The sequence below is a fragment of the Crocodylus porosus genome, unplaced genomic scaffold (assembly GCF_001723895.1).
Source record: "Crocodylus porosus isolate Cpor-Errol unplaced genomic scaffold, CroPor_comp1, whole genome shotgun sequence".
Lineage (NCBI taxonomy): Eukaryota > Metazoa > Chordata > Crocodylia > Crocodylidae > Crocodylus > Crocodylus porosus.
The window spans coordinates 22604911-22632374 of record NW_017728915.1 but is presented as its reverse complement, the minus strand read 5'-3'; the positions used below and the strand labels follow the sequence as shown (position 1 = coordinate 22632374).

General features: G+C 40.4%; 1 long non-coding RNA gene across 1 annotated transcript in view; it reads left to right on the top strand.

Moving 5' to 3' along the window:
• Window positions 1-24934, top strand: part of LOC109310581 — a 69530-nt gene extending 44596 nt beyond the window's left edge. Inside the window, exon 6 of the long non-coding RNA XR_002101262.1 lies at window positions 23513-24934. This is a non-coding gene — a long non-coding RNA (uncharacterized LOC109310581). The remainder of the gene's footprint in view (window positions 1-23512) is intronic.
• The last annotated feature ends 2530 nt before the right edge of the window (window positions 24935-27464 follow it).

Here is a 27464-nt window from a genome sequence, read left to right as displayed (position 1 = left end):
ATGAAGATGTTGAACAATATGGGTCCAAGGACAGAGCCTTGGGGGACCCCACTGGTCACAGGACACCATGATGAGTGACTTCCATCAATGATGAACCTCTAGGCCCAACCACAGAGCCAATTTTCCAGCCACAGAAAAACTCAAATTCTTTGAGTTTGAAAAAATGAAGAGATCCCTGGGGACCTGAGGAATGACACATCATGACTATCTTTAAGAAAGGGGATAGATGTGTATGGGAACTACTGAAGTATCCCTCTAGGAAAAGATCCTGGAGGTGATAAGGACTTCCCATACCTCGGTAGCTACCTTTCTCAGAGAATGAACATTGATGAGGAGATCCTGCACAGGACTTGCTACTCAAGTGCCTCCTTTGGGAAATTGCTTTGGCATGTCTTTATTCATCATGATCTCTGGAAAGTCACCAAAACCCAGTTCTACATCCCCAATCTCCTCTATAGATGTGAAACATGGATGACATGCCATCTTCATCTCAAGACCCTTGAAAGATATCACCAGTGACTACTCCAGAAAAGTGTCCATGCCAAATGGGAAGATCACTGCACAAAAGCTTGCTGAAGCCCAATTTTAGCAGCATAGAGTCAGTGATCCTTAAGCACCAACTTTAGTGGAACAGACATTTTGTGCACATGCCTGACTCTTGATTTCCAAAATAAATGCTCCAATCTCTGAGTTCCTGCACATTGAAGGCATATCTCAAGAAAACAGATGCTGACATCAAGAACTAGGAGAAGCAGCTGTTAACCAACTTCAGTGGTGCTGCAACCTCTGCCAAGTGACAGCCAATTTTGAGGTAAAGTTTCTTGCCCTTGAAGCAGAGAAGAGAAAACTGAGGAAGGAAAAGAATAGAAATCCCAGTCTGCAGCCTACTCTTCCCTGGGGAAAGACCTGCAACTTCTTTGGATGGGTCTGTGACTCAGGGATTGGACTCTTAAGTCACCTGAAGTCATCAGTGAGTCATGGTAGAGATCCTCTTGTAATTGAGATCCTCCTGTAATTGCCAATGATGTGTGGTCATACATCAGCAGAGGACTGGTCCCAGAGTTTATAAATATTACCTTCTGTACATACATAGCACTTTTTAAAAATTCTTGCTTTTACTCTGTGGGCATGAGGTGCCCACTTTCTTGGAAGTCCAATTCTAAAATATCCATGTCCCTCCGTGTTTCTTCAAACTGTCCCAATTTTAAAAAGCCTGTTTTAAATATCTCTTCGAAATAGCTACCATCCTTTTAACTGCAGGAGGTGTGGTTTTGTGGTTATAGTTGTTCTTAAAATCCAATTAACTTAACTAAGAGGTGATTCTGTGATGTAAGGTTTTAATTTCCCCTAATGGGCAAGGTGAACAGAGCACTAGAAACCAGGAAAACTGTCCTAAAAGGGTCAAGTTAGAGTTCTCATATTGCTTTGCATATGCTTGCAAGGAACACCAGGTGGGTCATTTACATAAATGAATGTTCCTACTGAAAGAAAAACCCATGAATAATTGTGTCATTCAGTCATTGTTTCAAGTCACTGAAATACTTTTGCCTTGAATGTATACTCTAGCCTTTGAACCACAAGAACAGGTGTGCCAATTATCAGGGTGCCAGTTAACTAGGACTGACTGAACTCTTTAGATAAAACCCATGCCATTTCAAACAGGTCATGTTCCTATCTATAAAATGAAGCTAAACCTTTGAGAGTTCAGGTGCAACATGCATGACTCTGCACCATTGTATGTGATGTTTGGGTACTTTTTGCATTTTAGTATCAATACATCACTAGAGAAGAGGCTGTTATTTTTTAATCAATCTAGGGAGTTAGGGTTCAAAGAAGAATGACCCTGTGGCAAAACTGTCTACAGTCCCTTGCCATGGGCTCAAAGAGATGCTTTTTTAGAACACGCAGTCCTTCCCATGAACAAGGCACCAGGAATTTGACTCAAACTCAGATTGTAGCTCAACCTCAATTCATTCAGGGGTTGGAATCAAAGTTGTGTGATTAGAAGCACAAATATTTCACATTTAGATATGCTGCAGTTAAGTTAATTCTGCATAAATGGTATCAGGAGTAGGTCTGTCAGCCTGGGATAGGTAGATATTACCCTTTAGCCCTCTTTCTGCCCGCTCTTACTCCATTCACCGCCTTTCTGCCAACTTCTGCCCCACTCTAGCCACTTTCCGCCTCCTTTCTACCCCTTTCTGCTTCCCTCCTGCCATGTCTCCCCACTCTTACTTCATTCACGGCCTTTCTGCCACCTTTCTCCCCACTCTCACCACTTTCCACCTCCTTTCTGCCCCTTTCTGGCCTCCTCCTGCCATGTCTGCCCTGCTCTTACTTCTTTCCCACTTTTGAGCTCTGTCCCAGCTCTTCCTCTCAGATTTGTTCTGAGCCCTGTTTCCACGCCCCATCATCTCCAAGTTCCCTCCTTACTTCCAGCTTTCCCTCATTCTGTTCCCCAGCTTTCCTCTCACCACCTTGCGCTGCTACCTGGCTCCATCTAGAGCCCTAGTTTCTCCATTCTAGTCTGATGGTTCTAATCCTGGCCCCGGAGACTTTTGCTCACGGCACTTTCACTCTAATTTTTCCCTCTGCTCTCTCATTTTAACCCCCATCCATCTACCCTCCTTCCCCTCCTTCTGGAAATCTCTGACCCTTGACTCCCTCCTCCCATAGTCACCAAGCACCCTAGGTATCCTAAATACCCCAAGCACATACATACACACCACACCACCCAAGTTAGGAACTCACCTGTGTGTATGTGTAGGTGGGTGGTATGCATGCAAACTGGCAAATATATGTCTCATCATGTGTGTAATATATTAATTAGTGATCTGTGTATGTGTATTTGGTGTGCAGGTATTGACAACTGATTTTTGTCTAATTTTTGGTGTGTATAGTGTGAATGTGTTTGAACTGGTGATGGGTGCACATGTGCTTAGCCTGGTAATCTTAGATGTGTATGTGCCTAGTTTGTGTGTATGCGCTCAATTGATTTTTCCGTGGGTATATGTGCAATTGTGTCACCCCCCCCCCCCTTCTAACAGTGCAATTTTGAGATCCTCAGAGCTGGCCTGGCCCCACAGGACAACAAAGGTGCTGAGTTAAGTGCATGTTATTAGGTCCAAAAGTAGACTTTTGCCATGGCTTTTAGCAGTTCCAGCTTTTAAAATTTTCAGGTTTTAAATAATGAATTTCAAAAACTTTGGCTATTTGGTGAAAATTGCATAGAGGGCATAGGAAGTATGATGCTAAATGCTTCTTCTCAGAGTGTAGAGTTTCTTTAAGGCTAAAAAATTCAACTAGGAAGTCAAAAGTTTTGTTTTTGCACCACCCTGAAACTGCATTTTTAGGTATAAAGCAATGCCTGTCAGCTTTAAAGAATAACTTAGAAGACATCTACCATTTTACAGTGTCCCATCTTTGTCTTCCTAGAAACTGCAGCCCTAATAATGTACATGTTAGCATGAGTGCAGTGCAGGAGGATGGTATAGTGTCTGATTTCAGTACCCAAACTGAAGTGGAATGCAGCAATTCTGTGAGTTCATTCCAAAGGGCTTGTTCACCCTGGGTAATTACACTGTATTAGGACAGTCTCATATTTATTCTAGGCTTAAATCTCTAATACTAAGCACTCATGCTGGGGCATAACTTTTGTTGAGTGTTTGCACAGAGGAGTAATTGGAGTTCACAAGACCTCTTACTCACCTCACTTGCTCATCTTCCTGGAGATTCCAGATGTTGCCAGGCAGTTGCTCTGTGCCGTATACAACAAGACACACAGGGATAGGAAGTAGATAGAACCGGGTTGCTCTAACACATAAGCCAGCACAGTTGAACTGACACGGAGGGGGAAACTGGAAGTTAAGGATAATTTGGAACCATGTTTACACAGCAAAATGGAAGTGTAAATGGAGCTTGGGGCAGTCTTCCTGTGCTAGCTTCATTTTCCTAGTATGGCGTAACAGGTTGCCCTCCTGGAACCATGTTTCTGGTTATCCGTGCCTTATGTGGGGTGCCCTTGGAGCCTGCTTTGTAATTCTTTGGTCCCACCCTAATCTCGCCTGCCACATCTTGATGGAAAATTATTTTTATGCAAGCGGGAGACTGCCTATTATATTGGGTATGTTGGGGTCTTTCCTAGCTTTTTTTTTTTTTTTCTTCCAGTGCCTGGTGGCTTGTGGCCCCCTTTCCTGCTCCCTCATGGAGCCCAGCACGCCCTGGCCCAGAGGCATGGGAGCTGAACCGACAACCAGAGAGTTGTGGGTTCAAAATGAGGGTGCAACCCTGAACCTGCCCCTGCCAGTCCAAACAAAAGAAGACAAAATATAACTGCACTCCGGTGCTCTAGACCTCCCTGGCCTTTTTAAGATAGTCCTTCAAGTACTGGGGTTTGTGTCCCCCAAAAGCTGTGCCCTCACTGGTGCCGGGAATGGGTCTCCCCCCAAAAGCTGCACCCTCACGGGCACTGGGGTACCCACTCCATTGAGGGTCCCCAAAATGAGGCCTCCTCCATCCCCTAATAGCCTCACCTAAACCACCGATTCTCAATAACCAAAAGAAATATCGACAGTCCCATCCATGTGCAATAACTACCCTCAATAAAATAATAAAAAAACCCATGTGATCTTGTCATCTTACATTTACAACAGGTTCATGTTTCGGCTTTCCTCCATTGGCTTCCAGGGCATCTGCTGCCTCTCAGGGTTTCCACGGTCCCCTCTTCCAACTTTTGGACCACTCGCCAGGCCTCTCCCTGGAGCTTTGGGATGCTCTCCTTCCCCTTCAGCTGCCGGCCTCCCTACTGCTGTTCTGCCATGGGTTCTTATAGTCCTGCTTCTTCCTGTCACCTGACTAGTTGGCCTGGCCCAGCTATTAACCTCCTCTGCACCACTTCTCCGGGCCTGGAAGGTTTGGGCCTTAAAGGGCTAGGGTTCCCTGTTACATATGGGTAACAATATCAGTGGAGATATCATGGCTTGAGCAAATGTCTCTGCTGTAAAGTTTGGCCCCTGGCCCTGTGCTAGTGAACTAAGTACTGCCCCTTAATTAGGTCAGATTGTAAGGTTATAATCTGACCTCAGTTTAAACACAGCCTGTCATGTTTAAATTTGTATTGTCTGATTGTGGTTAACCTTCCAGTGCATGCTAGCCTAACCAAGACCAGCTGATACTGTGTTGAACAGGAGAGGCCCTATGTGCAGTGCTAAGTTGTATTTAACATTGTGTTAGTTATTGCATGATTTTACAAAGTGTAGTTTTCCAACGAAGACAAACCCCAAGAGACAAATAACAAACAGTACTGCCTTTTTTGTAGTGCCCGGTCTGTCATCTGGGCCCTTTCCTCCACACTTTTGTTGTCAAGTAAATTCTTTCTTTTATTGCCTTTTGCTACTGTGCAAAGCACTTTTCTTGGCCAGGTAGAGAGATGTACTTAGGCTGCCTTCACCATTGTCAAGCTGAGTAAGGGTTATGGGTGGCTGGTCTTATTTCCTTGACCCCTGGTAGGTATTTTATCTTATTTTTGTACTACCTCAGCATAGTTATAATATACTATTGAAGGATAGTTATTCCCTTCAATATTTAGCCAGGAAAGTAATGCATCTTTAAGAATACTAATAAGCAGACATAGCTGATCTCAATTAAGTAGTTTCCCAAGCATACTTTCATGTCTTCAAAGATTAACAAAATAATATTTTTGCAAGAACATGTATTACAAAATCTTCTGTAAAGTAATCACATTTTTTCCAATTCAGCCATATATATATTTTTTTTAAAATTAAGATTCTGAAAGAAATTGCCATGGTCTGAGAAATTCTAAATTGAGGCTGACGCTCCCATTTTACTTTATGCCCTTTCCTTTATATTTTACAGTGTAGTTAACCATAAGGCAAGATTTACTCATTCCCTCCTTAGACAAAACTCCTATAAGAATACAGGGATAGAGTTGTGTGATAGACTGTAGGGTTTGTCCCCAGATGAGAGTCCACTCGTACCACATAAATTGTATCAAGGGCCAAGTCCATTTGCTGGTTGGTCATGGTCAACCCCACGGCAGTTAGGATCCTAGATGTCTGAATTTGTAGCTGTGTTGTATCTGAGGCTAGTCCTGGAGTGTAAAAGATGGAATGTGAGGACCAAAATGCCCATCTAGAGCTCTGGTCATGACGGCCTGAAGTGCAGTCATCTATACTTTCACAGATTAGGACTAAAACTAGAATGAACATAGCAAAATTCTGCCCAGCCTCCTTACTCGGTCTATCGCTTTTCTGGTCTGTGCTTAGATGCAACTAGTAGCCAGACTGGGCCCAAGGCTGCTGGTATAGCAGAGTGAGTATTTAATAGATCTTCCGTTTTCTGAGAGGGAAGGGTCCTTGAACAGTGAAAGAAGCACCGGGGTACAGTAAGACTTCTGGCCAGAAAACTGTCTGTTCTGGGTACATCATAAATGCAGACTGATTTTCTTCAGAATGTGTTTTAGGGGCTTGGAGTCTGTGGAAACAAAGTAGGGATTTATCTGGGTGGGAGAATGGTGGTTCTGTCCTGTATTGTTTATCATAAGAAAAATACACTTCATGGACTTCGGGTGTTTTATTTAAAAGGAACTGGATCATTAACACGAGATAGCAATCAACAAATAATATCACAACAGAAAAACAATAGGAGGAAACAATAAAAAAGAAAGGTGACAAGGAAAGGGGTGACAGAAGTATTAAAAAGTATTGTAGATAAAGAACTGTTGACTGCTACTCTTGTAAATATTTCAAAATATAGATCCAGTGGTTTATGGGTCACTAAAAATACTGTAAATACACCAGCCGAATCCCAAATACATCATTTTCAATCCCAGGCAAAGACAAAACAATGCAGCTATAATATACCCTGTGTCGTGTTTCAGCGTTGTATTTAGCTGCTGAACAGGAAGACTGCAGATGGAATATTTGGCTGCTTAAGAGTAAAAAAAAAAAAAGGAGGAAATACAAGATGTGTGTTAGTGTTCTCATTTTGTATCTTGCATAGTACTATCCAATCCCCAAAGGCCTCTTCACCTCAGACCCACTGTCATCTATCTCTGATTCAACCAAAAAAGTTGATCAGATTCTCTGAGTAACTCTGAAATTACTGTCATGCCTTATAGTACCTTTGCATTTGGATAAGCCGCTTGTGGATGTTATAGTATATGGACTCACTGGGTTGTGTTTAGAAAGTCTATTCATGTCTGTTTCTGGAAGAAGGCTCTCACAGAGTGACATCAATTGCTCAGGGTTTGTCTTGGTACACATCATGCTTGAGAGTGGGTGACCCTGGAAGCACCAAGGATGCAGTGTTGCCTCAGAGCCTTGCATATAGCATATATTTTGTACCATTCAGATGGCACCATGTGAATCTTACACTCCTTCTCCTGAACAGGTTGACTATAAGAAGCAAAGATTATACCTGCTTCTGTTGGCATTAATGCAAAAGCTGCCACTGCACCCATCAGGAATAATTAGCATTTTTGCATTACAACTAAGCAAAGCAACTTTGTCATACACTTTCTGTGGTATTAAATCTGGTTTCTTCTATGATTGTATGTTCTAGGTAATGGTTAAGTCTGTATTTGAATACATAGGAATTGTGAATAGTGTAACTTTAAAAATTATTTTGGCATTTGAACTGTAAATGACTGAATTCCTTTAGGCCTGCTAATTTGAACCCGGTATCAGAGGATGGGAATAGGAGTAGAGCAACAAAAATGCAATGGTACAGATTACAAGAGGAGCGAACACTGAAACAAGGCTTTCATAGTGCTAAAGGAATAAGATTCTCAAAAATATTTGGTAAGGAAACAAATCATAAATTGTTTTGGGGTGTCAAGGTAGTTATACTGATTCAGGTTATGATATGGAGATTTCATTGCTCCACTGGAGCCTCTGTCATTGAGCCTCTGTCATGTCACCGTAACTCTTTCATATCTCTCCTTCTAAGAATTGCATGATCAAGCAAGCCATGTCAGAGATTGCTCAGTGCATTGACTAAGTGCTCAAGCAACTCCCAGACAAATGAACTCAATGCTCCTTGTTTCTCCACAGCTCAGATGAGAAACTTCACCAATCTTACCCTGAGGTTTGGAAGTCAAATCCTCTGGCTCATATAATCCTCTGTCTTGCACATCTATGTAGAGGTGGGGGAAGTTCATCTTCCAAAGGGGCTGGTTCTCAATGATAGCTTCCTACAAAGGCACTTTGTGGTGAGTCGTGAGAGGACAAGGTGCGTGCCTACCAGTGTTCAGCTGCCCTGTGGACTTTCATATACTCTCAAGAGTTCAACAAACTGGTTCTGCCACCGTTCAGTTCCAGCAGTTTGTCTGCTAACAGGGTTAATGGAGCACCTGGCACACATACAATTAAGTATTTTTCTGTTGAGACTGAAAAACTACCATCATAGGAAAGTTTTTTAACAAAAAATTGTGACACAGTTTTACCTACAAAAATAGCCTGTCACACAAATTGTCTCTTTCTGGTCACTTTTTGAGACCAAATAACCTTCAAGATTCCTCTATGTACCAATATTCTCAGTCATATTATTTGCACCTTGACATAGCTTGATGCTGTGTCCTTTATAAAGGAGAATGGGAGTCAGGCACAGGACACACAAAGGGGGCTTCTTTATTGAGGCAGATGGGCACACACAGACTCCATAGCGCTTTAGCTGATGAGTGGTACAGCTTGTGCTTAGCCGTATCACTCCACAGGGCCTGTCTAAATCCTGATCCAGATTAAGCAATCAAGGAGTGGATTGCTGACTGCACTATGCTTGACAGCTCCTTAATTTTCCTTGAAAAGTTTGTCTGGGATATTTCTTTACACAGAAAATGATTGTGGTACAACTGATTATAGTTATATTTTTTTATATATATTTCAAAGCTAAAAATAAATATGGAGAATTCACCTGTACTTAAAGCTTTGATACAATAATTACTAAAAGTTTTATGGATCAGGAAGCAGAGTGCAGGGATTGTGGAACTGGGAAGCTAAATACAATAGATGGCTTTTAGCCCTGCCCTGGAAAAGATACATGTTTTAAAATGAACTTGTGAGTGAAGATCAAGAAATGACCCTTCTCTTCTAATAAACACGGGCAAAATAATCTGTTGTTTGTGTGAGAGGTACAGCAAGTGCGCTGAAATGGATGCAGTCCTTAAAAATATATCAGCTCTTCTGTTCTTAAAGGTTCTACGGGGTCAACTTTTGGTTGGCCTGCGTTTAAAAAGTAAAGCCTGCGTTAAAAAGGTTTTTCTCTGATGAACTTCACTGACGGATAGCAGGGTTCAGGCTGGGCCTCATCAGTCCGAAACATTGCCTGGTTATAGGAATGAGAGCAGAAGATAAATCCCAGCAGTTCTCCAACATGGCTTTTGCGCACTGGGGGAAAGGGGGCTGTTTTGTTTAAAAAAACCAACTGCCAAGGCCATTACTCTTCCTTACTTTGTCCAGGCCCTGCTCCAGCATTCGGCATTGACAACCTTTCCAGTGGTACGCATGGTACAGACGAGGCGCAGAGTCTTTCTTTTGGGTTCTTCTGCTCTTAGGGCACTAGTCATGGCCATATTTGCTTTGCATTTTCTGAAGTGTCTGTGCAAGTGAGACTCAGGATTTGTTACAATAATCAATAACATTGGGCTGAGTACAATTAGGAGAACATCTTTTAAACATCTTATTGGATATATAGTTTATTTTGGTATTTAAGTTTCATGTAACATGAAGTATTCAGGCATTTCTTTTTATTTAAAAAAAAAAGCAAAAAAGAAACCTGGTTGAATAAAGTGAGGAATAATACTACAGAACTACAAAAATTGTCAGCATTAATTGCAGGTTTGCTTCCACAATGTACAACAAAGAAAGCATTTCTGTTTAAAAATGTAATATATTTGAACAATGTCCTGGCCGGGCACTGTGTGGTGTTATTGTATGTCATCACGTCTACTGGGAAACCTGACATTAAAACATATCCTTGGTTCTCACTTAAGCCAATTTTATAGGGCAGGAAAAGAAAAGACAACATTTTGCAATGAAAGCACCTTCTCCCATCTGGCAAAATGGCTTTCTGGACTCTATTGTGGCTCATTGTCTAAAAATAGGATGAAGACAAATTGTTATCATTTGCGAAAGCCCATGACAATAATGATAAATGAACAAATTTTTTTGCCCTCTGAAGTCATTGCTTAAGGCTTTCTCTGGGATCAACAATGTTAAACTGGTAAACTTGCCTCATCTGCATCAGCAGAAGGTTTACAAATGGCTTTGTAAACAATTTTAGCCAGAGCGTTAATCTCTCCTACAGAAGTAGGGCTTGCATGATCTATGATTGATTTGCAATTTAAAATGACACTGAAACCCCTGAAACAGATATGAAAGAAACTTTCAGTGAATAATGCTTTAGTTGACAAGAAAAGATAAGGCACATCTTTCATCTGATAGTGGGCTGTTTTTGATAAATATTGTTCATAATGGAGAATTTTGGAATCATTAATGTGTGGATTGAACATTACTACTTTTTGACTGGAACCTCAGAAACAGTTTTCTTCAGCAGCAGTCTTGTTAGTGAGGAAAACTTAGGACAATGTATCTTGTTTAAAAATTGTCCGAGAAATTTTCCAATTAATTGGATCTCAAGTTCAGATCTGTGAAAGAGAAGAGAAAATCTAGCTTATAATCAGTACTTTTATCTGTATAAAATAAGACTATGAAGCCCCCTCTGCCTTTTTTAACATATTACAAAGAAATTAAATATACTTTTATGCTTAAGTGATAATTAAAAAGAAAAGCCAAATCCAAAAACTAGGAGCCTTAATCATCAGTATAAGAAACTGTTAATGCTTCCATATCTTGCACAGTTCAACATCCTTAGAATGTCACTGTAATCTGGAAAGCTGCAAAATATGCAGTGACAGATCTTAAAAACGAGGTGCTTGTATCTGCTTCTACTAGGGCTTCTGGGCAAAAGGTGTCCATTTTAGAGTGTCAGGTGGATTCAGTGGACTCTGTTTACTTCTGGAGATAAGTCTGTCCAGGTTGTTTGGAAGCCTGTCATTTAGTTATCAGATCCTAAATGCTTTACAGGGAAAAAAAATCACTACAAAAAGTATGAAATAATTAGATTATTGATTATTCAGCAATTCCCAAGAGCCATTGTGATATGGACACTTATCCATTAGGAACTGGAATCAAGCCACTAAATAATTTTACAGAAGACATTAAAGATCCATCAAACTGCTTTTGACCACTGTGAAATGGGGCCTGATTTGACCTATTATCTCATGGTTCTTTGGTAGCTTTGGTGAAATCATCTAGTGGTCGTCTCATTCTAGTTCCTAGGAGACTAGTGTTCAACATCATGATAGCGGTCATTGTAGCTACTGCAGATTTGACAGTCTTCTTGGCAAATGCAGGAAGAGAAGCCCAAGACCCAACTGGTACAGGAAATACATTTCTCTTTTAAGTAGGAGGCAGTGCCCAGAGGTGAGAGCTGAGGCAGACTGCAAAATAACTGTGGTGGATTGTCTGTGCTAAATTGCTGAATAAATAAGGTCTCCAAAATCCATGGCCATTGTGTTTGCATTTTTTTTGTTCAGACTGAATTCCCTTAATAAATTCCATATATTACTGTGGCTGCATAAAACCTTGTTGGACTGAGGGGGGAAGGTGCAAGGGAAAGTAAATGCATTCTTTTATAGGTAGTTTTCAATTCTTTTTAGCTCCTTGTGGACCAGACGGACACAATGAAGAAAATAGGGCTTCTGTTGTTTGATTGATTTAAGGTAGAATAGGTCAGTCAGAAGTAGAAGCCAGAGCACTGGATCTTTTCAGATAAATTGCTAGCTAAGTTACATGAATTTAAGGTTTACTTTCTTCCAGATCCAAAACTGTAGCTCTGTTGACAAATGAGCAACTATCAACGTGTTCTCCTACTGTTTCATAAAAGGAAATCACTGCTCTCTATGAAATTTTAGTGTCATCTCTTTTGTTTCACAAACACTGTTCAAGGAGACTAGAAGAATAAAGTTCAGATTTGGCCTTATAGACACCTCTTAAATAGCAAGAAAACTTTCAGCCATGTTAATGGCTTAGGCAATTCCATTTTAATAGGCACAATGTATAAATTGCTTTGATAACCATATTCGTTGACTACCTTTATGTTTTGAAGTATTCACACTTGCTTTAGTTTTATTAATGTATTTCTTTTATCTTTCATCTGAATAGTGTTCTGTATGTAAAGTGACCAAATGTGATTAATGATGAATAGATTAAGATGGGACAGGGTGGTTGAAAAATGACTTAAGTAGTGCATGTAAGTCACTGGCTATAGTCCCAAAATGCAAATTCTGGTTAAGTTAATGACTGGAAAATCATGGTGGCATTAGTGTATGAGCTTTTGCATTATTTAAAATTGCTTTATAAACAATAAATAATTAGCATTTTACATTAGGACTAGTTAATATACCACATACTTAATTATTTCTATAGGCATTAGTATCGTAGAGTCAAAAGTCTAAATATAATTGACTAATAGAAACATGATTATAATGTTTTGCTGTCCAGCATCTGTAATTAACAGTTTTGCCTTCCAAATGGCATATTGGAGTTCATGTCCCATTAAAGGTTGGTACTTTACTAAAACGTCTGGAAGAATCTTTTTTGCAATAGGCATTTCTGGTCTTTCAAAAAGGAAGTTTTTGTGCCTCTTTTAGAATAGAAATTTGTTTAGATGTTCACTCTTGCCTTCCTTTAACTGACAAATGAACATTATGATCAAGGTGGGTGTGCATTTCCACTTACCCTTTTTGTAGCTAGAAAGCTTTATGAAAAATAAATTAATAATGCATACTAAATTATGTCTGCAAGAGACATTTATGTATATATTGCCAGCTTCAAGACTGATTAGATTTACATTTCTTTAAAAAAGATTTTTATCTCCTCCCTCTCACACACGCATAATGCCTTTAGAATATACCACATGACAGCAAATGCAATCTTGATTTCAAATGACTACCTGGAAGGATTGAATTCTGAAGCCCCCCACCTCCCTTTATTAATTGGTATGTAGGCTCGTCCAGAATTTCTGTTATTTCCCCCCAGAAAGAAGGATTTCTTTTTAAATGAATTCCCCTCTCCCTGATAAATGCCTTGGGATGAGAAATTCAAGGGGATAGGTGCCTATTATCATAACTTGAAAAAGGTCCATTTAATACTAACCCACATTAAGCAACAGACTACTAACTATACAGTAAAGACTGTTTTTCAGCAAAGAGCATAAACCATATGTTTTAAATGCAGCTAAAAATGGATGCAGTGTGCTATTTCCTTCCACCTAAGCCTGCAGTGTATTACTTAGATTTGCAAGCCATAGCCACCACTAGTACTTAACACTGCTGAAAGAGCCACCCTTCAAGGTTTTTTTAACCACAAAGAAAAGAGAAATATAGTAGCATCGATTGTTAAATCCTAGTGCTTGTTACTCACTGCCCGCACACAGAATATCATGCCTTTGTAGCAGTGAGGAGAGTTGGTATTTATCAGGGTTCAGAGCTAGTTCAGCCACACACTTGACAAATTATTTGTGGAATTGTTGTATTCACAGTCACTTAAATAAGAATCTGTCAACACAAGGCTGTGCTTTGTTGCAGCAGGTCTCACAGTTTTTCCTGCGCACTCAAAGAATGATGGATTGGAGGTAATGCAAATTCACTACCATTTTATATGCTGGTGCCTTCTTCATAGACAGGAAACATAGCTCAGTATCATCTTGTAAAATGCCTTAACTGTAAAGGCCTAGTTCAGTGTTGAAAGTGCTTTTTAAAAATGGTATGTTGGAACAGGGAAATGTAATTCAAATATTTTCCTCCCACCTCATTTTAAAGACTGTTTGTTGGAGCAGGTGTGCATTCAGGTTTTCCCAGGCTAACTGGGACATATGCTTATCTGTGCTCGGTAATTAAAACAAATTGATAAATATAATGATTTGGTTTATTGGTAACTTAAAACTTAATACTGCTTAACAGGATATTAAATTTAAATCGTCACACAGCAACAAATATTTTCCATTAGATAACTTGGTCTGCATTTTTTCTATAATGGGCGGGGGTCAGTCTAGTTATCCAGTATGAATAACCACATGTAAGTTAAATGAATACCTGTTTTAAGGCTTTGCAGCTTAGGGTAGTTCAGAGGCCAACACTAGAATTGATAGCGTCACTCTTGTTACGGAAGGGAAACTTTCCCAATAATAGTAAAGCTCATCTGTGCAGGAAACAGATTTTGGGGTTCTAGGCCAAACCTTTGGACTGATTCCCCTAGAAATGAAGGACCATCACAAGCCTTTTCACTTCCTGCCATAGCAGGTGTTGGTACTTATTCCATAGGTTTCCCTGTGAAATCCAGATTTCACGGGGAGTAGATTTATTGCAAGGCATCCCTTAAGCAAGCTAAGAAATGGAACTGTACTTCAGGTGCAATGAGGGAACAATCTTATTGTCACACCCCGTACATATTCACGCAAGGTGTGGCAGGTGAGGCTCAAGCAATGGGCTAAGATCAGTGTTGAAGGGAGGGGGATAGAGAGTGATGGCAGCCTTCAAATGGGAGGAAATGGGTGAGAAAGAATGATGACCTGCACAGTGTGAGTTATTGGTGGATGGTTCTCAGCTGAGCTAACTTAATAAAGATGAAGCCTATTTAAACCACATCCCTTGCACCATGTCTTTTTGCCTGCATGTCCACACTGAGAGAATTGCAACATGCAATCTTGTCTGTGCAGAGGATACCATTTTCTTAGGGTATGGTTCAAGATGTGGAACAAAGCCCCATCACAAGCCACATCACTTTCTGCTCCAAGTCCAAAGTGCATCTCTTTGACCTCGCCTGTGATGGAATCACATACCAGTGTGTGCACATATCCACATGTACACAAAAAACAAATAAAACCCTTTAACATACATAATTGGGAACATATAAGAAAATAACACATGGCCACTGTGCCTGATGTTTACTGCACTGCATAGATGATGCTCCAATACCATAATGATGAATGCAGCATAAAATCTTTCATAGTCTTTAAAAAACAATCCTGGTCTCAGTGAAGTTAGTGGGACTTTTATCATTGACTTCGTTTGGGCCAGGATTTCACCCCAACCATCTCAAGTCACAGTCTGCAACTGAATCTGAGTAGGCAACCTGGGGAACCCAGGAAAATTTGACTCAGGGCCTTACTGGGTTAACTGGTATGAGCACTTGGTTTGCAAAATAAGGGCCAGATGAATTTGTATTACTCTTCCTTACCAGTGTTTCATCAGTAGTAAGAAATGTGCTGTGTTACTAGTTACTGCCTTATGTGTTTGCATTGGAAGGATTGGGAGATAGTTTTTATGTTGATGTGTATGCTATTTAGTGCATTGCTTTATAGCCTTTTTCTGCTTCCTCCCATGGTTTTGTTTCCATGTTACAGTGATTTTGGTAGGTTATTTTGTATCTTAGTGTACTTTACATGGGAATAAATTTTAAAATGTTTGAGGAATTTTTTCCGAAAGGTCTGAATGGCAGCTCTGTAGACTAGATTCCACTTGCTGTTCATAAAATAGGTGAAGCACAACAGTGGGAGCCCAAGATTTTTCATACCTACATCCTGTCATAGAGAACCATGGGCACTGACAGAAGTGATGGTTTGTTATATGATCAGGCCCCAGAAGCTCTCTATAGCCATGCACTGACAGAAATCCACAGTTGCAGAATGTTTTCAAAGTGCCCAATCACACAACAGTCTGAATCCTCATTACAAAGTGGAGTATCTTCATTAACATCTATCAGAGCACACCAAGATGGGAGGGCTCTGATCCATCCACCCGCCCCACCTGACAGTGCAAGCTGGGCAAACCCCAGAGCGAGCTCCCTCCATTCCCTTCCCCCCACTCCCATTCTGAAGACAGCAACGGTGGGGGGGGAGGGCAGGCAGGGGCCGGGGTATGCCTAGGAGGGAGAAGCTGCAGACACAGAGTTGTTCCAAAGTGGAACTTGGTCCCCCAACCCCCTGGACCCAGCAGCCAATGTCCGTTGAGTTGGGGGAATGCTGTAACCCATGGTGCTTCCTGCAAAGTACCATGAGTTACAGTGGGGAGATACATGTTTGTCAGTGCCCCAGCTTTAGGACTGGAGTTTGGGCTCTAGATTTATTAGCAATTAACCTCTGCTTAGACTTTTATGAGGCTGATTAGTGAAAAATGTGGCTGTTGTTCTTGGACACCTGTCCTAAAGAGTGTTACTTGTTAAATGGAAACATAATTTTTACAACAAGTGGTTACAGCTTGGCACAGGAGTAGGCATGCTATGCTGCACTTCTCAGAACATCCATATTTCCTCCCTTGACTTTGGTTAAAGTTTCAAAAGGAAATACCCACCATATGACCTATCTCTGAGAGTTAAGTGGTTACTGAGGCAGGGCCTGGGGTATTGGTGCAGGCTCCCTGACCTACTTTACAAATAGCAACGTGGGTTAAGAATAGAGGGCCACACAACCACAAATGCTACTGCAGCCCGTTAGCTCAGGTGGCAATTGCTAATGGGTTCTTTGCAGACTTCTGGGGAGACCTCTGTTTAGCTGAGCTCTGAAGAACCCCTGTCTCCATGGCCTGATTAGTCCAGCTTTGTTCAGCATTGGATGTAGGAGCATTTCCAAAGGATTTGGAAGCTCTGAACGATTTCAGCAAAGACTACAGATTGACTTACAGTATGGGATATAGTATTTTCCCTCATGTTTAAAAATGCTGTTGTGTAGCCAAAAGTGAAATTGCCAGAAAATCACACATGGTTCACAACACATCCGTTCGATAACATTAAGAATATATGTAATATTTTGAAATCACTGGCTAATTATTTCTAATAGTTTCATGATAATTTATGTACAGAAACTCTCTGTTGGATGTGTTCCTGCTTCGGTCTAAACGTATTTCTGAACACTCTGTCAAACATCCTCGTTTGGCACGTGTTCTGTTTCACTGAATTTCTTTAGTATGTCCAGATCTCTTGCCAATGTGTTTGTGGAACATATTTTGACAGATTTGTCACTAAATTTGTTTCTGCTTGTATTTGGAATGGGTATCAAATTATGGATCTTAATGCATTTGCTTTCTTTCTGTGTAGACCTGGTTGGCTACAAAGACTTAAGTTTCTCTAGTGGTGGTACATTGAGGCTTACTTGTTTCAAATGTCAATGATATTTTAAAATTGCATAAAATAACCTGCAATAGATATTTTTATTTATGGTTGCATGACTGTTAGCAACAAACCTCTGAATGAATTTGGCCTGTGATCTTGTTTCCTGGTAATTTGTTCGGTATGTTGTGCATGTCTTTATGGTTACAGGTAAAGGGAATATAATGCAGGAGATCCACCTGCTTTTAACAGGGTCCTGTTCCTGAATTGCATACATACCCAAAATATACCTTAGAGGGAATTTCGGGCATGGAGGGAGTAGATGTGGGTCACTTGTTAGCTGCAACACCCACACATAAATCACGTTTTAGTTTAATATGTTTGGATTAACTAGAATATTGACTTTCAATTTATTTGCGCTCATTTACAAAATAATTTCTATAATTCTGAATGACTTCCAATTGGTTTTGTTGGAGCAGAATGAAAATACTGTACATTAAGGGCAATTACAAGCTGTTTCATCATGTTTTCCTTACTGTGGCTTTTCCAGACTTTCACATACTTTGTGATATAAAAAGTTAGCTTGTACGTGCAAAGATACTGGCCAAAAGGTAGCTTTGTAACTTTACCCCACCTAGAGAAAGCTTCAGACATGTTGTGCGCATGTCTAGAATTTACCGGTTACCTTTCTGAACAGGCATAGAATAGCATATTCTGGTTGAGGTCTACTGGCTACTGCAGATGAGGTGAAGCTACAAGTATTATCCTTCTTTCAGGAGGTCAGGGATACCTGCAATACTCATGTCTCCTCATGTTGGGACTGCAGTTAGTTCCTGCAAGAATGATGGTATCTGGTTTAAATGCTCAGTCCTGCTACACAGCCATATAGAGCCAGATGCAATCTTGATCAAAATGTGCACAGCTACAAAAACAGTCATTATTCCTGAAACCTGGCTGAGAGAAATGGGCTAAGGAGGTTTTATGAATCAATTATGTCTGAACATAAGAATTCAAACATGACTTGGAGATCATGTATGCAGACTAATGCTGACAGTAGTACGTGCTGTAATTTTTGGATGCATTTGCTCATGTTGATGGACGTCATGAGATAATACTACAAAGTATGGTAGGTTCCCTTAAAAAATATCTGCTCTTTTGGAAAAGTCATGCTGTTCTTGAGATATCCCTATTTCTGAAGTGGGAAATTCTACCTGAAAGGCTAGCAAAGCTGTACATTTTGCAGGGCTTTGTATTGCCGTCTAGAAGTGTTTCTTCAGGGGGCAATGCTCAATCACAGTGCAACACATTGATTCATATCTTTAGCAGGTAGCTGTTTATTGCATTGGATAATTCATGTCAAATAGCAGGCAATTTTTCTGAAACATCTGGTTATGGATCTAATAGTAAGTGGCCCATATGAAAATCGATAAAAATCTGGCAATATTTCTGAACCACTATTAATTGCTTTTACAAAGACTTCATCAAAGTTATTAAGCGATAAGGGTAAATTATTTGTCCCTTATGTTATACCATATGTATGAAAAGTCCAGCCTGCTGGGTTTGCAGCATGTATAGCAACTTTTCTTATGATCTTGTTGGTCTGTCTATCTATGAAATAAAAATATGTTATATTTTTGAAAGAGGAAGCTTGCTTTTCACAATGGCAAATTATGTGTGTTCTTTTCATTCACCTGTGTAAATCTGTTTTTTGCTCCTTTAACTCTATGATTGCAGTTGAAAGGCAGGTATAGCACTTTGTATAATACTTTGATTTGCACCCATACCTCAGTTTCCATTAGTGAGGTCTGGCCTTCATACCTTTCGACTGAATGACATAACACCTGTTATAATGAAGCCAGTAGGCTCAATGGGCTGTACACACTGTACTGCATCTTAGCACATCTGTGATGTGACACAGATAGAAATAATTTGTAATACATTTGATTATTTACTTTCAGGCGCCTCTAATATTACTGCTTATTTTTGAGTAGTACCTTAGTTCTAAAGGAGTTTCATTCATTTCAGTGACACTCTTTAAGGCATAGACAACTACTCAATATAAAGGCATTAAAATTGGTTCCGTATCAGTAAAATCCTGTGTAAGCTCCAAATGTCAAAAAAGACAGTTGGAAATGGCTTGTACTCTTCATTCGGTCCAGCTGTGTACCCAGCTGATACCTCAGTACAATTTAGAGCAGCCACTGGTACTAGCTTCCAACGTCATCAAAAGCATTACAGCAGCCAGGAATAAGGAAACCATATGGATGCCCTTATCACAGCTTGTTTTCCTTGCCATTAGCAAAATGGGGAGGCATAGGAGCTGCTATGCTGGTTGTATGCCACCAGAGGATCCTCCTGCACAACTGTGTGGGGCTAAGCAAACACAACCCACACCTGGGTCAACCTATAGATGCAAAAAGTGCACTGGCCTAGCATGGAGTCACATAGGCCATCACTGATTTCAAATAATGTTATCAAATTGGTATTGAGACACTGAAATGCTAAAGACACTGGAAGGACTTACTGCAAATTATTTTGCAACGGATTTGTCCAACTCAGAACTAGGTCACAAGGGCAAATATTTTGCCATTGGCAGGAGATTTTCTGATAAAGAGCCTGTACTTTGCTTGTTGTCAGAATTGTTCATCTGCTGAATTTCAGTGGTTTTGCTACCTGTTCAAAATTTTCCACACAGTGCTAACATGTTTATGTATGTCACTCAGAGCAACATCAGAGCTAAAGACTCTTTCCAACCTCTTGCCCTCAGTGACCATCTTCAGGCTCTTTTTGCATAATTTTGCTTGAGCCTAAGATAAAGACTAACTCTTCTAGACAACTGTCCCTTGGGTAGTTGTTTAGAACAAGAATTTACAAAAGTAATATGCCTACTAGAGATGATCTTCTCTGAAGCTCAAAAGAAATTATACTGGATGACTTTAAGCTGGCCATTTAAGAAACAGGGTGATCTACTGAAGATGATCTGTAGTTCATGGAGAAAGGATGTGTTTAGGTGGGTATTAAACGCATGTAATTAGTGTGTGTGTGTGTGTATGTATATATATATATAAGATATAATAATGTCATCTGTTTTTTTCCATTTCCTGTTGATTGACTTTTATAGCTTGCAAACATTATGCTGGAATGTAAATTGCAATAAATTTAATCAAGAATTATTTTATTTGGTCTACTAATGAGGAATAATAGCGTATGTATCAATTAGACATGTCAATTTGTGTGAAGAAATAGATTTACAAAGGAATAGTAGGTAAAAAAATATCATTGGTATCAATTCACTTCATTATTTTTAATTTGCTGTGAATATTGAGTGTTTCCAACATAAAATCACTCCTCAATTAAAATAAAACAGCTGTACTACTATCAGCTTTTCATTGCTTGTTGTTGCTTACAGATTAGCAGTTGTCATTGGCTTCAGTCTGTTGTCATTCCATTAATTTGCACCCATAAATGGGTAAAAAAATATTTTCAGCTTGTCAGTGCACTGGAGTAACATATCTAAATTGTTTTCTCAGGTTGCACTGAAATGGCAGAGATACTGCAACAGCAACAATTTTTGGATATCTCAGCTGAAGTACAGACATGAGTCCTTTCCTCCAGTAGTGAAAGGAGAGTGGCTGTGAACTGCCTTATTCATTTTGGCACATTTTTATTACTCTAGTTTCACTTGCTTTTCCCTTAGGCCATTTCTAGTAAACCAGACCTCACAAATGTATTCTTATGCTGAGAATAAGTAACCATGAAACTGTGTTTTCAGCTGGCATTGGTTTGCAGCTTCCTTTCACTCTAAGGGCTAAAAGTACCCTGACTTCTCTTTGTTAGCGAGCCTATGTCCTTATTTAGTTGTCCATGACACCACAAAGCATATATGTGAATCTGAATGACATATGCACCTTTGCAACTGTCTTTACTTCAGATAGATCAAAAGAAAGATAATAAGGACACCTTTTCTGAGTGTTGAGCGGGAGATGCACAGCTAAATCTGCAAACCCAGCTTATGAAAATTTAACTTAATATTTCCTTTTAATTTTGTATTGGAAAACTTGTGATGACCTGCAGGAGTTTGGAAACTTGTCCAATGTTCTTTCTTTTTGATGAACTTTGAAATAATTGTTTAGTATTCAAGAAATCAAGTTTTTTGGCATTGAAGGAAAGGAGATATATAATGCTGAATTTTAGCTAGCAGAGAATTCACTTCCTCAGCAAAAAATAATTTTTATATCTCTTTTCCAACACGTAGTAGAAGTGGAAATTTTATTCAGTTGTATCATGGAATTATTTAAAAAAAATAAAGCTGTCTAATATCTTCTGGTGCACACATGTAGTGTGTACCTACTAACTTGTCAGTAAACCAGATAAATACTTAAAGTAAATCTTTACGTAGTTGGAACTCCAGCCAAAGTCCTGGGGACTTGCAAAGCAAATAATCTTGCCTAGATTTCAGTACTGTAAAAAGGAAAATGAATCGAACTGGTGTTACCTTTTCTGGGCTCACTGATTTTAATGAAGAGACCATTGCACAAGCCTGAGAATGTGCCCCGGGATTTTTGATTAATCTAAAATGGTGTCATTTAGTATTGATGATTTGGGGAAAAAATTAAAATGGACTATATGAGTTTAATTCTGTACTTTGGAACAGGAATCTATATATTTCAAAACTGAATCAGAAATATTGTTGAGCAATATCTGACATGCTTACCACCTAGATGTACTAATTTGTGATATCTACTGACACTAATAATATCTGTTGTGGTGGTTATGGAATCCATGCAGTTGATGCTACTATGTTTGCTGGTGAGCTTGTTGGCTCACTTTTGGACAAAGACATTTCCGAAGTGTACAATAACAACATTGGAAACATTAGAAAGCTTTCAAAACTCTGAGAAGGAAAGGAGTGTTTCCTACCTATCTGGCTTACCAGCAATTATGAACTGGAATCCTTACTCATAGGGAAATCTTGTCTTCATCTGAAGGCACTGAGGACAGTACTATGCATTTTTGTACTTGTTAACTGAATAAAGATTCCTCCCCCAAGTTTGAGGAAATTGGGTATATTTTATATAGCATGCTCTTTCCCCTCCAGAGTTGAAGGGAAAAGAAGAATAAATATGATCATGGTGAATCTTGTTTCTGTATGGCCCCTGGCACACATTATACTCAAGGCATGATTAACTAGTTAACCACATCTTACGTTGTTACCCAGCCACATATATGATCATTCCACAATACACAAAAGTCTTAAATAATGTAGGATCTTCCTCACCAGCACCCAGCCTCTTGATTCCACACCCAAAATGCGAGTACAGATGTGGAATGAGAGGCTGAGGAAAATAACTGACAGTGAAAAAATGGACAAATGTTGTGTAGAGACATGAGAAAAAGAAGACCTAATCATACCTTAAAGCAATGAATGATGTGACAGAACAAGGAATAAGCCACAAAGTTATTACACACAAAAAAAAGTGTAATAACTTTGTGGCTTGTTTTTGTCACACCGTTAATTAAATATGTGGTCAGGCTGGGGCTCCCACGTACAGGGTGTGTTCTGGTGGCAGGGGAGCCCCAGGGTACTCCATGTACTGTAGGAGCTTCCTACTTGCCAGTACAGGGGGAGCCCAGGGTCATGATCTCTGCACTGACAATAAGGCATGGTGGGATCTGACGCTGGATCCCACAGTTACACTTCCTGTCATGCACGTGTGGCATGGTAGGGAATGTGATTATGGGGATTCTTCATCAGATCCCATTGCACTTTCACTTGCACATCTGTCAGGGTCCTAGACTACATAAGAATACTACAGGTCACAATAAGCAACCTTGATGCTGCTCCCTCATAAAAAACAAACACTTTCCCTAAACTCCCACAAGGCTTCCAGGTTGCAGTAAACATCCCCTTGTTGGGGTGCCAAATGCACTGTAAATTGACAGTATAAGTAACATTATCCAATTTTTCATGCAACTTTATGATAGGTACAAAAGTCAAGTATATCTTTCAAAACTACGTACAATGACCTCCCTCATTTTAATTTATCCATTTTCTTAAATTAAACCAGAGTGGAAAGTAGGAGGTATCTTACAATAGCAGATAAAAATGTTTGCAAATCAAGATCAGAGATAAATCTTTGCCAGCCTTATGCCTTTTATAAATTGTCTGCATTGTTTGAACATTAGTCATCTGTGTGAAGCTTTGACCTTCTTAGTTTACAGGCTCAGTGAGACCTGAAGTAATCTGCCTTGTAAGTGCCACTCAGTAGCGCCTTCCATACCAATAATCCTCGTGTATAATGAAATACTTGCCTTTGCTTCTTTGCTAGAAGTTATAGAGGAAGCTTCTGATCATCCAGCTATACAAACCACCATGACTGGTTCTGCCCAGAAGTTGCATGACTACACATGGAGCAGAAAAATCATTCTTTACAGCCAGCTTTAAAGTTCTTTGAAACCATTTGAATTTTCATCCTGACAAGCCTTTTCACACTGGCATTTTCAAGAAACAGATTAGCTTCCGCGTACCAGCCTTCAGGAGTATATATGAGCTGAGACTTCATTCAGAGTCTACACTATATCTGTGAAACTCAAAGTCAACCAGTCCATTTGAACAAGAAAAATGGTGTTTGGTTCCAGTAAGCTACCATGGAGTGCTGTCCAGATTTGACAAACATTGCAGCGAGTTGCTTTTGTGTGCTTCGTATGCAGTGCAAGCGCTGGAAAATGCTATTCACATGATGCAGCACTGCTAGTAGGTAATCACTGGAGCTTTAAAACAACAGACTTTGTGTGTATCCAGCATGCTGCAGCAGGATAAGCGGAAGTGAACAAAATGAACTGTGGAGTTTTTAGTAAGATGTCCTTCCTGCTCGTCTTTTTTATGTTGTGCTTTTGAATAGCTTCACTAACAGCTAAAAATGTGTGTATGAGAAAACCTTAAACCAATGTGAAAACGGTTTTGTTTCTGTCCTATTTTGGTCTGTTATTTTTAAAGAACATTTTCAGTTTAATTATGCAGCACTTAAAGTTGAAATTAAACTAAATTTGCAATGGAAAATGCTCACTTTAGTTAACTATCAAATTTACTGTGCTGCTGGAAAATAGCAGCCTTTGCTATTACAATGTGTTCTGGGAAAATTAACTGTGTTTTTTTTTTGATAGGGAGAAAATGCCCAAACTCTTGGCCCACTTAGAACAAGTTAGAAATGTAAAAGGGATGCCTGACAAAATCAAGCCAGTAATTTTTTTGAAAATACTGGAAAGCATTTCAGGTATTTTCCTCAACTGTTTGCAAACTGGAAATAGGTTTGCTTTGTTATGTTTTCATCTCTTTTCTTAAATGCACTTTCCAAATGTGGGTAGCAAAAAAAAAAATTTCTTTAAAAAAACCTTGCAATTAGCTTCTTGGCCCAGGGACACCTGACATGAAATCTTTTGCAGGGTGCAATGATTTATTGTGACGGATTTCTATAAAGAGTGCATATTTATATAAGATTGCACAGACCTTAATAACGCTATACCTCTGTTTTTAGTTTGTTATGTACAGTTCTGTGTACACAGAACATCCCAGGCTTGTGTCTTCAGACCACCTTTTTCCTTTAAGCCCTAGGCATTTTTATCACTGTGCCAATAAAAGGAAAGGGATTTATGGGGTACTGCTTTTTAATTCATTCAATTCTCTGTTCATTGTGAGGTTAATGTTGTTGATCTATTTTTCTCTTGAAACAAATAAAAACAATATGTGCTGACACTGACTTTGACTTTTGACATGGGAGATAGAGGTCAACATTTAATTTTATATTTATAGACTACATGAACAATATTATCTGTATTAAAAACTGTTCACTCAGTCCTTGTCATTTTACAACTTAGTTCAGTAGTTTATATCACATTGAGGATTTTCTCCATCTCTGATCAAGGTGCCATCATTCACAATGCTATAGTTAAGGGGCTGTCAGCTTTTCCATTATAAACCCCATTTTTCAGGGGTTCATAACTTCACTGCTTAAAAAAAGAATGCTCCACTACTGACCTTTGGCTTTATTTTAAACAATATGAGTGTTAAAAAATCAAGAGTTGTCTCAATGTTTGTGCAGTGATGGTATTTTTTTATTTTTTTAAAAAGACAATTTCTGAAGCAAATATTCCTTACTACCACCTAAATACTCTTGCAGTGCTTTTATTTAAGATGCTGTTTTGACATCTGGTTATGCCACCAGCCTGGTCTACACAAATTTATGTACTGGTGTACCATATTAGTTTGGGGTGGGTTTTTTTTTTCGTTATTAAAACAACATAAACCCCATTGTGGGTGCGGTGGAAGTGCTCTAGCCTGTTTTGTGTTGCAAATGGACATAAGCTGTACTGTTGTAAGCCATTTCATACTAATGTTGATGTATTCATGCTTAGGTGCCATAGTGCTTTAACTGTACTAGTGGTGTTGAAGTATTACAATGTTTGGGTATAAATGCACGCTCTATATCACTCTATCCATAATGAAGGAAACACACACACACACACACACACACACACACACACACATATTAGTGTAAATTTGATGGCATTCCTATAATATCAAAGCAGTTGCTCTAGGTGTAAAACTGTGAACTAGGATGTCATCAGTGAATTAATGAAACCAAGGTGATTTAGACCACCTAAGAATCTGTCAGGGTTTTCATCACGGAAAGCATAGCTAGGACAACCTAGTACTCAAGGCTGGATCCTGCAACCTGTAATTTATTTTGCATGAGTAGCTTCTTCAGTGAGACTACTAGTCAAAGTAGAATTACTTAGCTTCGTAAGTTAGTGCCCCCCTTAGGAAACAGTTTACAAGCATTCATTCTCAGTACTGATGCAGTCATTATCAGGGATCCAGGTTTTCCGTTCACCATGTAAAAATGTGGTAAAATGCAAATGTTCTCATTTTAAGAAGAAAAAATTTTTTCTTCACAGATTTTTTTTTTCTTTAAGGGAGAAAAACATAGGAAACAATGGGTTTGCTATTGCAGGCTGGCAGAGTTCCAGCATGTTTGGGGCTGAGCAGAGCATGAAGAGGGCGATCAGGCAGAAGGTGCCATGTGCACGTGCATATGCACACATTCATGTGGCAGCCAGGCAGGCAGCATGGAAAGCAGCTCTCACAGCTCCCTGAAGGTAAGTCTTGGGGGCCAGGAATTTCGGCCCCTATACTGAGATAAGGAGGGAGGTTGGGCAAGACTGGGGCAGAGGGATGCCCAGCTGGGATGGTGTGTGGGGTTTGGGGGCCAGGGCTGGGGCAGGAATGTGTGGCTGCAGGGCCTGACTGGGGAGTGGGATGGAGTTGTGGGTGGCTCATTTGGGGTGTGGCAGGGGAGGCTGGCTCCCCACCACTGCATGCACTCCCAGGGGGAGAATGCAGAACATGTGCCCCCAAGATTTGTGTGCAGGGCAGGGACAAATGCCAGCTGTTCACTGTGGACTCAGGGCTCCCTGCCCTGCTTCCCTACCCCTGGGGCTCCCACAGCCTGCTGGTGCCCCTCCCATCGTGACCCAACAGCCTACAATCCCTTGGCCCTGATGGTGCCCCACATTCCCAATCCACAGCCAGCTGTGCCCCCCAGTCCTGCCAGAGGGAGCTCCCAGCTGCACTCTGACCACAAACAGCTGCCACCTCCCGTGGGCAGCAGCTGGGGCTTGGACACTTCTCATACCTATAACTATGAAATAACTAAATATTGTGCATGGGGAATGAAGGGCACTGGCAGGGCTAGGAGGCTGTGGTTTTGGAGTGAGGGGCACCAGCGGGGCTGGGAGGCTGTGGCTTGATTGTGCGGGGCAATGGCATGGGTCAGACAAAGGCATATCAGGGTTTTTCAGCCCCACAAAGCATGAAAGCCTCATGCCTCTCGAGGCTGGGCAGGGCACAGAGATCACCTGCAGGTGGTGGTGGTGATGAGCAGGGACTATGTGCAGGCAGCCACAGTGATGTCGGCGGCGAGGGCAGGCCGAGCAGGGACTGCCAGCGGGTGACTGTGGCAGTGTCGGCAGCGAGGGAGGGGGGTGGTGAGCACCAAGTGGCGATCAGCGACTTCCTGCAGACACCGCTGGCAGCATTGTTGGGGGAGGGGGTGGCTAGCACGACTGCCCGCAGATGCCATTGGCGATGTTGGTTGCAGCCAGTCTCAGGGGTGCACAGACAATCTCAGTGGTGCACATGCACCTGTGTGTACCCCCTACGCATAGTCAATGTCACAAAGCAACAGGGGGGGGCAGCTGCAGCTGGACCTGCATCCTGGTGAG